At 64.7% G+C, this 9,967-nt stretch overlaps 1 long non-coding RNA gene across 1 annotated transcript; it reads left to right on the top strand.

Annotated features, from left to right (window-relative positions):
• The first annotated feature begins 5,438 nt into the window (after positions 1-5,438).
• LOC147582866 (uncharacterized) lies at positions 5,439-6,336 on the top strand. The gene is made up of 2 exons (XR_015248806.1): positions 5,439-5,713; positions 6,083-6,336. It is a non-coding gene; the product is annotated as an uncharacterized LOC147582866 (long non-coding RNA).
• The last annotated feature ends 3,631 nt before the right edge of the window (positions 6,337-9,967 follow it).

Below are 9,967 nucleotides of genomic sequence, written 5' to 3'. Positions count from 1 at the left end.
GGGTAAGGACTCCAGGGAGCACAGCCGGGCCGCGAACCCGTCACCCCGGCTTTATGGCCGGGTGAGCCCAAAGTCACTGTGGTTGCAGGTCATGCCGTGCACGCCTCCTGGGCGCCCCAACTGCCAAGGCAAGCCCTCCGCCCACCCGCTGCCGCTGCAGGTAGGGCACAGCCAAAGGTCGGGGCGCTCTGTGCTGGGAAACACCCTCTCCGGGGCGCCGTGGGCCGGGGTCAAAGTCCACAGCTGCCTTCTCACCGGGCCAGGACATCTGTGCTGGAGGCACCGGCAGGGGCGGGGCCCAAGACTCGGGGTCCAAAGGCCTAAGTGAACCCCAAACGTTTGGTCCATATCAGGACAGTGAGGGATGTCAAGTCCCCTCCCTCACGGTGGGGGGATCAGAGGTAGAGGGGCCCCCAAGTACTCCTCGTCACCTGTGCAAGAGCCCGGAGTTTAAAACTCGGGGTGGCGAGGGTGGGGAGCAGGCCTTCCGGAAAGGGCTCCGGAGGCATCTGTGATAACACCTGCTCGGAGCCGTCCAGCAAGCCCGGCTGGGGGCTTATCGACACCCCAGTCCTCGCAGCCCGGCTCACTTGGGCCAAAATCGAAACGCGGACACACTCCGGTGACGGCCCAAACCCAGCATCGCAGGCTCTGCCGCAAAACACCACGCGGCTGCTCAAAACCCTGGTCGTGTGGCCGGGCAGCACGTGTGTCGGTCAGGGAAGAAGCGACACGCCCGGCGGGGGGCTCCCGTGGGCCCCAAACACCTCCGACACGCGCCCTTTCCGCAGATGACGTGGGCTTTGTGCAGAGGGGCGGGAGCGTCGGGAGCGGGCCCGCCCTGGGGTTTCTGGGAGCCTGCGGGGAGGAGGAGGGTAAAAGGGCTTCGGTTTTCTTTCAGAAACACTGTATTGTCCCCGCTGCTGATGGGGACTTGGGCTCCTTGTGTAACTCAGAAGAAAAGGCCAAAAGGGAATCCTACGGACAGCTGTGCTTTGACCAGAAGAAAATAAATAAATGACAACTCATTCTTCCCACCATGGTTCCCGCCACCTCTTCCTGGTCCAACCTCGTGTGCGTAGCGGTCACGCTCCACGGGCCTCGAGACCCTTCTGAGCACTCCGTCCGTTCCCTCTGCCCTGAAACCCTTTCTGCTCGCCTCATTCAGCAAACTTCTACTCACACCTCAAAGCCCTGCCCGCTCAAGGCCAACAGATACGCGTCTGTGGCGGATGAGCTCTCCACGCAGGCTCGCGCTGCCCCGGGGGCCTCGTGGCTCTTCCTCGCGGAGCCCTGCCCTGGCCTCCGGTGCGACATGGGGCAGCAGGGCCCCCCTGTGGGGCTGCTTCCAGGACTGATGGAGGGAGCTGTCCCCGTCGGTCGGGCTCTCGGTGTTTGGTGACGACGACGAGTGTAAGAAGCAGGAGCCAGGCCAGACTGAGCTCGTCTACCCCTGGCCTCCCCGGGAGCTTGGGCTCATCACCCCCCTTCCTGGATGAGGACGCCAAGGCTCACGGGTGCCCTGACTTGCTCTAAAGAAACAAGAAGGGCGTGCTGGGCTGCGACCCAGGTGGCCCCTTTTGGAGGCTGGACACAACGCACGTATGCTCAAAACCAGCTGGCTGAGGTCACTTCCCGGTGATCCCCCAGGTCTCCTGGCCAACCGATCGGTGGCCACAGGGGCGGCGCAGCTCAGGGCCGTGGCTGGGAAGCGGGCAGTGAGAGGACGCAGCCCGTGCCCCGCCTGGGGCGGGAGGAAGGCACGGCGAAACCCGGCCAGGCGGCCAAAGTGGTGTTTTCTTCTTCCGGGATGTGTTCGGCTCTCAGAAGGGAGGGCCAGGCTGGTGCCAACCCCGGGACGCCCCGGCAAGGCCCCGGGTGTGTGGGGGACAGAGCTTGGAGCCGGGGGTCAGGAGGCTGGAGACGGCTTTACCGCCCTGGGCGAACTCGGGCTGGTTCGGCTCCTCTCGGAGTCGGTTCCCTGTGACACGAGTGGCTGTATCAGTTCACCGTCCTGTGGATCCCGGGGGGGCTGCCGTCTTCCCAGAATCCCAACAGCTCCCGGTCCGAGTCTGGAGCCTGAGGACACTGGAAATGAGGCTCCTTAGCCACAGGGGTGTCCCCAGCATGAGGCTATCGTGTGGGGGCGTCGGGGAGCCGGAAGGCCACCACAGACGGGCCCCGTGCCCCCACGTGAGATGTCGCTGCCCGCAGGGACCCCCTCACGGCCCCCCTGGGCCCCGAGTCCAGCGGAAGAAAGTGACAGGAGGGAGGGTCACCCCCACCTCCCAACCACCCACAGGGGCCAGGATGGGGGCAGGAAGGAGGTGGTAATGTTCTCCAGTCAAGGCCAGAGGGTCACACGGCCAGATAAGCCTCCAGGGAGGCTCCGGCCAGAGCGGCCGCGTTTATCAGACGGCAGAACCAACAGAGGAAAATGCCACAGCAGGGCTGGGCAACACCCCGCGCCGGCCCCCCGCTCCGCGCCGGCCCCCGCATCACCCCACCGCTCCCCGTGCCCGCGGGGGACCCAGCCCGACTCCACAGGCTTATCTCCTTGAGAAAGTCACCTCCCTGCCTCAACGCAGCAAATGCACCAGCTGTCGGCCACCGCGTGGCCCACCGGCCCCGAGAGTGGGCAAAGCGGGGACAGCCTTTTGTGCAGGGACAGAAGGAGCTCAAAGGAGGCCGCTCCGTGGACAGGCTCGCGGGCCCAGGTCGTCCTGCGGCCCACTTCTTCCTCCCTCCCGCTCCGAGCCACAGTCTCCTTGGCCCGGAAAGTTCCTGTGGGGCCGCTCCTTACTCCATAAGCTCTGAGGGTGCACCCCTCACCTGCCAGGCCCACAGAGAAAGCAAGATACGGCCCCGACGGCGGGGAGCGGGGCGAGGGTGGGACAGACGTGCACAGACAGATGCGTGACCACAGCGTGTGCTGTGGCGGTGCTTAGCCCAGCACTGCCCAGAACGTTCCGGGACCTCGAGTCCTGTGATGTCTTCCCTCTGAAGGGGGTTCCCTGGTCAGGCCCTGGAGTTTGTGTGCTCCCCAGCTCCTCAGCACGTGAAAGGTTAAGGCAGAAAGTCCTCTCAAATGCAATCTTTTTTTAAGTTTATTCATTTACTTTGAGAGACACAGGTAGTGTGAGCGGGGGAGGGGCAGAGAGAGGAAGAAAGAGAATCCCAAGCAGGCTCTGTCCACACTGTCAGTGCGGAGCCTGACGTGGGGCTCGAACCCGAGAAGCCTCAAGATCATGACCTGAGCCGAAACCAAGAGGAGAACGCTTACCCGACTGAGCCCCCCTGGTGCCCCCCGGATGTAATCTCTGTAAGCCTGTTTCACTTTGACTCTTTTTTGTTTTAATTTACATTTATTTATTTTTTGAGAGACAGAGAGAGACAAAGCATGAGTGGGGGAGGGGCAGAGAGAGAGAGACACACGGAATCCAAAACAGACTCCGGGCTCCCAGCCGTCAGCATAGAGCCCCACGCGGGGCTCGAACTCGTCAACCGCAAAATCGTGACCTGAGCTGAAGTCGGACGCTTACCCGACTGAGCCCCCCGGCGCCCCCCGGATGTAATCTCTGTAAGCCTGTTTCACTTTGACTCTTGAACCCCAGAGCCCTCTCCAAGGACCGGCTCAGAAGCCCCACGAGCTTGTTTCCAGAACCCTGTTCTGTGACTTCCATTCACCCAAACCCCGCCACCAAAGGGCTGATCAGCAGAGGCTCACTGAGAAAATGCCTGAAGACCCAATGTGACAACTAATCACAGGTGTGCGTTTCGCGTGCACCTTCAGCAGCAGACGAGCGCACGCAGGCAGGGCTTGCAGGACTCCCGGCGGCAGGTGTCACCCCCCCCCCATACCGGTGTGGCCCCACTTACGGATGAAGAACCAGGGGTCGGTACCAGGCCCGGCTCAGACCGACCGGCCCGTCAGTGACGAGCGTCCTGTCCCCGGGCCGGGTGACCTTCCTGCAAACAGCGTCCGCCCTGTGGGGGGTCTGAACCAGGACTCGGCCACAGAGGGGCCGTGAGCGGCCGCCCAAGCCACTAGAGACCGGTGGGGTCTGTGGCCACCGGGGGTGTCCCCCCCTCCCCGTTCGGAAGGAAGACCCCCAGCCGGGGCAGGCGCACCCGGGGGGGTTCTGTTCACCAGGGCAGAATACGTCTGGATTTTTACACGTCGTTCCCGTTTTTAAAGCAGAGGCCACACGGCTGCCCGTTGGAAGCCTCCAATCTCAAGGACCTCTGACTGGAGGAAGTCGCGTGCAGGGTGCACAGCCATGCCCAGCGGTGCCAGGGGCGGGGCGGGCCCTCCTCAGCCTCCTCAGGGCTCCGAGTGGCCTCCCGGGGCCTGAGCGCCTGCGCCTCCTCCGGCTTCTCCACGGCCGCCCCGCTCTCGGGCTCAGGGGGCCGGGCCACGCCTGCTGGCTCGCCAATCTGTCCCCAGGCCTGGTTGCTCCCCCTGGGCCAGCCCGGCTCCAGCAGACTGACCAGGAGACGGCGGCCCCCCAGGAAGGGGTGTGGCCACGTGCCGGGACCCCTCCAAGCACTTTGCCCCCGGGCTGGCTGCCGTGGGTCTCCCGGTATATGTGTGGCCTTTGGTGGGGGCGGGGGGGGGGTCTTTCTGCAGTCCCAGAGGGAAGGGGGGGCAGGAGCTGCCCGGGGGTCTGCGGCCGCCTCTGGCGCCTCCCTGCCAACGTGCAGGGGCGGCTCCCCCGGCCCCGAGACAGATGCCAGCCGCCCCTTATCTCTCCACAGGCCGCCGAGCGGGGGCAGGGGGACTGCGGGGCCCCGGACGCCAGCACGCGTCTGCATCATCAGAAGACAGGAGACGCTGGTTTTCTTCGCAAGGATCCATGTGCAGAAACGTCCCAGCTGCGGCCGCGGCGGCTCGGGAAATTCTTGGCGCGTGAGGAAAGGGCTGGCGAGCGCCGGGCGGTGCGGCGGAGGCAGGCGCGGCCTGGGACGGGGCGGATTCAGGGCCGGAGGGGGCGGCCGCCCTGGGGTCAGCCTGGAGGGGCGTCCACCACGCTGCTCACCTGCTCTCCCAACTGAGGGGTCGGCGGCCGAAGCCAGACAGCTGAACGAGCTGGGCGCCTCCCCGGCGAGCTCTGGGCAGCACTGGACCCGTGAACTGGGGGCGGGCGGGGAACCGCTGACCCGTGAGGCCTCCCTCTGGGCCTCGGAGGCCAGGACGGCAGAGAGCGGTCTTCCCGCCCTGCCACCCGGAGCCGGGACTTTGCAGACAGCGGTGCCGGGGCCCTGCTCCCTTCCCGACGACACCCCCACTGCGGATCCGGGCAGCGAGGCTCGGAAACCACACCACCTGCCAGGGACAGAGCAGCCCCATTCCTGGCTCCTGGGCACTGCGGGGCGGGGGGGGCGCAGAACGTGTACCTCCCAAGAAGGAGGCTTCTGCTAAAGCCACACCCGCAGTCAGTCCTTCTGTGGCCCAGGGGTCGCGCCGAGCGCCCCGTCAGGGAGCTGCAGGGCCCAGGTGGTCAACTTGGAGGTCAGCGTCCCCGCCAACTGCCCACCTAGGAGTGACCAGTTCGAGGGCTGCTCCGGACGCAGCCATCGCGGCCTGAGAAACGCCCGGCCAGACTGGAGCAGAGGACCAGGGACCGACCCAGGGAGGGGGGCCAACCGGAACGGAAGAAACTTCCTCACCGTCAAGCCACCCACGTGCACCACACACCTGGCGTACAGGCGGGTGTGCACGTTCGCTCGTGCGTGTGTGCGCACGTGTGCCTGAAGCGCGCGTGAGCTTGGCCCTCCGTGCCCTCGCTCCCGGAGCCCGGGGCCTGTGGAGAAAACCAGCGAGGTCCTCAGAAAGGCACCCCACACCCGGGTGCTCAGACAGCCCCCCAGGACACCTTGGCTCCCCTCCTCTCTCCGGGAAGAGGTTCCCTGTGAACCGAGAGGCTGGAGCCACGCCCGGGTCAAGGCCCCTTCCACTCACCCCCCACGCAAGGTTTCTGGAACCCCAGGAGCATCTTCGGCCAAACCAGACAACTGCTACCTGTCCCCAGTGCATTTGCATTTATAAAGCTTTTTTTTAACGTTTATTTTTGAGAGACAGAACGTGAGTGGGGGAGGAGCAGAGAGAGAGGGAGACACGGAATCCGAAACAGGCTCCAGGCTCCCAGCCGTCAGGGGAGTTCAGTTCGAGCCGGGCTCGAACTCACCTGAGCCAAGTCAGATGCTTAACCGACTGAGCCACGCTGGCGCTCCGCATTTGCATTTATTTACCTGCCTACTATTTGTTCATTGTGGGAAATATGGAAAGCGCAAAAACTTTAAAAGGTGGAAATAAAAGGGGTGCGTGGAACCCTTTTACCGCCTCTGGGTTCTCAGCGGGTCCTCTGCTCCCGGCTGCAGGGGGGCTGGTGGCGTCGGTCCGACACCCCCTGGAGCTGGAAGGTTGAGCACACGCAGATGGGATGCGATCGACTTCTGCTCTCGGCGGGGAAACCCAGCACACTGCTGCCACAGGCAGGGGGTGGGGGGGGCGCGGGAGGGGGGCTCCTGGGCTGTCCCCCCCCCCGCCCCCGCCCCACCACAGTCCAGAAGCGCCCAGGAGACCCCGGCCCAGGGTGACGCGGGACTAGGGAGCACCGTGCTGGGAATCCCCGCAGGGAGCCGGGCAGAAAAGAGAGTGCAAGCAGCCTACGGCCTGGCCTAGCGGAAGGGAGGAGGGCAGAGCAGACAGGGAAGAGGGGAAGAAAAGGAAGGAAATTCTTTGAAGATGAAAGCGAGAGAGCGTTAAAGAGGCCGCTCGGCTCGCCAGCCCCCCGGCTGCCTCCACACTGAAGCCGCCCAGGATCCTGAGGAGGTGGCCCCGGGGGCCTCCCTCTGGAGTGGCGGGCAGAGGTCATGCCAGGCCACGCCAGGCGACCCCCCCCCCCCCCCGCCCCACACATCCACGGTCAAGAGGGAGGAAGCCATCCCATCCTCCCGCAGCAGCTCGTTACTCACGGGGCCAGGGGTCACCACCCAGCCCGGCCCAACTACCTCCCCAGGTGAGCTGCCATCCGGGAAACCCGAGTGGGTGCCGAGGGGATGCCACGTGCCTGTTGCTGGCCTTGGGGGATGGAGGGCTGAGGCAGCTCACCGAGACGACCCCCAGACCCCTTGGTTCGAGGCCCTGGCAGCCCCAATCCTGCTCATCTGGTTAAAGGGGAGTATTCGGAACGCTTCATTCACACGCGCAGTTGCAACCAGCGAAATAGACCGTGTGCCCGGCAGTAAGTGGCCCTCTCGCCTGCCCACCCCCGGCGCCATCGGACTGGCCTCAGAGGGGCATCTGGGAAGTCCCAGAAGTCCCCTTATGGGGGACGGAACAGTCAGGTGGTGCTGGCCCCACCCGCGGAGCCCCGGCCGCTCTGAGCCTCACAGGGCGCAGGCCTGACCCCGGCTTGGCACCTCCCCACCCCCACCTCTGGAGGCCTGACCAGCGTGGAGCCGGCTGTGCGGGGGACACACTTCTCCCCGGGGTGCCAGATGAAACACAGGCCGTCCCGTCAAATATGAGCTTCAGCGAAACCACAGGTACATTCTTGGAATAAATATGTCCTGGATACTGCGGGACACGTCCTGATACGAACACTGCTGCTTGTCCCAAGCTCAAGTTTAACTGGGGCCTCTCCGCCGACCCCCACGACGCCTCCTTCCTGAGTCCAGCAGCCGGGGGGACCATGGGAGGGGCCTGTGGCTTCGTCTCCTCCAGCCAGCTCTGAGCCGTCTCTCCAGCCGTGGATCCAATGAGCAGAAGTTCCTGTGCCTTTGAGCTGACGAGGCAGCAGGACTAGGGGGGGACCAGGAGGGGACGGGGCCAGAACCCGGAGGCAGCCCCTTCTGGCCCTCGGCGTGGCACCCAGGAAGGCTCCAGCCCGTCTCTGGGAAAGGGTGGCCCCCTCCCCTCGTCCCCCCTCCCGGAGGGTGCCCCTACCCATGAGGCTGGCAGCAGGCAAGGATACGGCCCGGGGACCTCTGTCACTGTCATTCACAAGCTTTTGGGCCAAGTGGCAGCGAGCAGGTCCCACTGGCCCACATGTGGATTCTCCCGGGGCCCCCCCAGCTGACGTCATTTTGGAAATGGGAAGACAGCATGCGGGAGGAAGGAAGGAAGACGGGGCTATTTCCCGAGCCATCCTGTTTCTTCCAACTGGTTTCTCCCCCGGGGTTTCCCCAAGAGGCCTTCCGCCCATCAGGATGGACACGTGCAGGCAGACTCGTGCTTGCGTGGGTGCCTGCGTGTGTGAGCGTGCCTGCGTGTGCGAGCATGTTCACGTTTGGGGGTTTACCGAGGGCGTCAGCACCCAGCGCCCGGCGCAGGAGCTCCGACCCCGGGCCACAAGCAGGAGCACGGCCCCTGCAAAGACCCTTACAGTGGCCATAAGGACCCCAACCCTCCCGGTTGGGCCTCAGTGACACTCTGCACGCAGGACCGAGGGGCTGTCCCCGGAGCTGAAGAGCAGGGCCTGGTGAGGCCGGTCTATCCCCCGCTCTCAGCCTCTGAGCCCCGGGGAAAGGTTAAAGTGGCACCGTCCCCCCCGCCACAAAGCAGGTGCAGCCGAGCTCCAGGAGGACCCACAGCATGCCAGCAGACGGGGCCAAGACTGGGGACCAGCGCTGCGGCTCCCGCTGTCCACACGGGACCTCGCGTGCGTGCAGGAACACGGGCTGTGGGAATCCTAACGTCCCGGGGAGACCCCGTCTAGGCCCTCGGGCTGCTGCAAAGGAGTCTCCCCAGAAACCGACGGTGCCGTTCTGTCCGTGCCGAGCGGCCAGGGCTGTGCTGTCCCCAGTGTGGGTCACACACAGCCTGGGTCATCACAGCCGTGAGCAGCACAGGCAGGATGTGGGCAGAGGCAGGGGCAGTGACGCCCCCCCCCCCCAAGGGAGGACGGCCGGCGGCAGGCCCACAGCAGATTAGAGAGAGCGGAATAAAGCCCAGCACAGTTTCGGGTTAATTTTTATGGACAGAATTCCCAAGACCCCAACCACCTTTGGCCACTTTTTACTTCTAAGGGCGTGTGTCGCCCTCCACACTCTCCAGATAACACAGTCCTGCAGGGACCTGAAGGGACGTGTTTGCAGAGGGCAAGAGCCCCTGGGGCGGGGGGAGCTTTATGCAAAAACAAAACAAAGCAAAAAACAAACAGAGGTTGGGGAGTCATAGACAACGATCCTGCATCCTGACATGCTTGGGCAAAACCATGGTCTAGGGAAGGACTGGCGAGGAATGTCCCTCGAGCGGGGAGCCCCTCTGGCCGGAGCCATGGGGCATCCCTTTTAAGTCAAGTGCTGTGATTCCACGGGGCAACATACGGTTTCGTTTTCATCTGCTCTGGCAAAGTCGGGGACACACGGCCTCGGAGGTCCCAGGGACCACACGATTCTCCTCAAGGTCAGGCTGGCGGCTGATCTGACGGGACAGCGAGCCGTCACCGGGGCCAGCACGAGAGTCGGGCTGTTTTATTACCCGTGGCCCAGCCTGGTCTCCAGGCACCGAGCGTGATGTCACTCACGCTGAGGTAATTCACACCTAAGAGATGTGAGGGGGTCCCTCTGCCCGTCCTACTCGAGCTCAGGCCCGGAGGAGCCAGAGACCCCGGCACCACGGTCCCCCCGCCCGACGGCCAGGTCCTGTGCGCTCTTGGCCCCTGCCGGTCTCCCGTCCCTGCTCCGGCACCGAGGCTCCAGAACGCCCTCCCTCGTGGGCACGCCGACCGGGGGAGCTCCCAGGCCTGGCAGCCGGTCGTAAATATCTCGTCACGTGACAGGACATTTGCCAGTGCTGCAGTCACACCACGGTCCCCCCCGAACCGGGAGATAAGCCCCTCGGAGGGTGATTACATCTCCCCAAAAACAAACCTAAGTCCCTCCCCAGAGGGCCCCTCTCTAAGTGGGTTGTCTGGTGACCTGGCCTGCCGGGTTTAATGCCGAGGGACGTCAGGAAGGG

This window comes from Puma concolor, chromosome A3 (genome assembly GCF_028749965.1).
Source record: "Puma concolor isolate L17-30 chromosome A3, mPumCon1.1.hap2, whole genome shotgun sequence".
NCBI lineage: Eukaryota > Metazoa > Chordata > Mammalia > Carnivora > Felidae > Puma > Puma concolor.
This window is presented reverse-complemented; position numbering and strand designations above follow the sequence as displayed.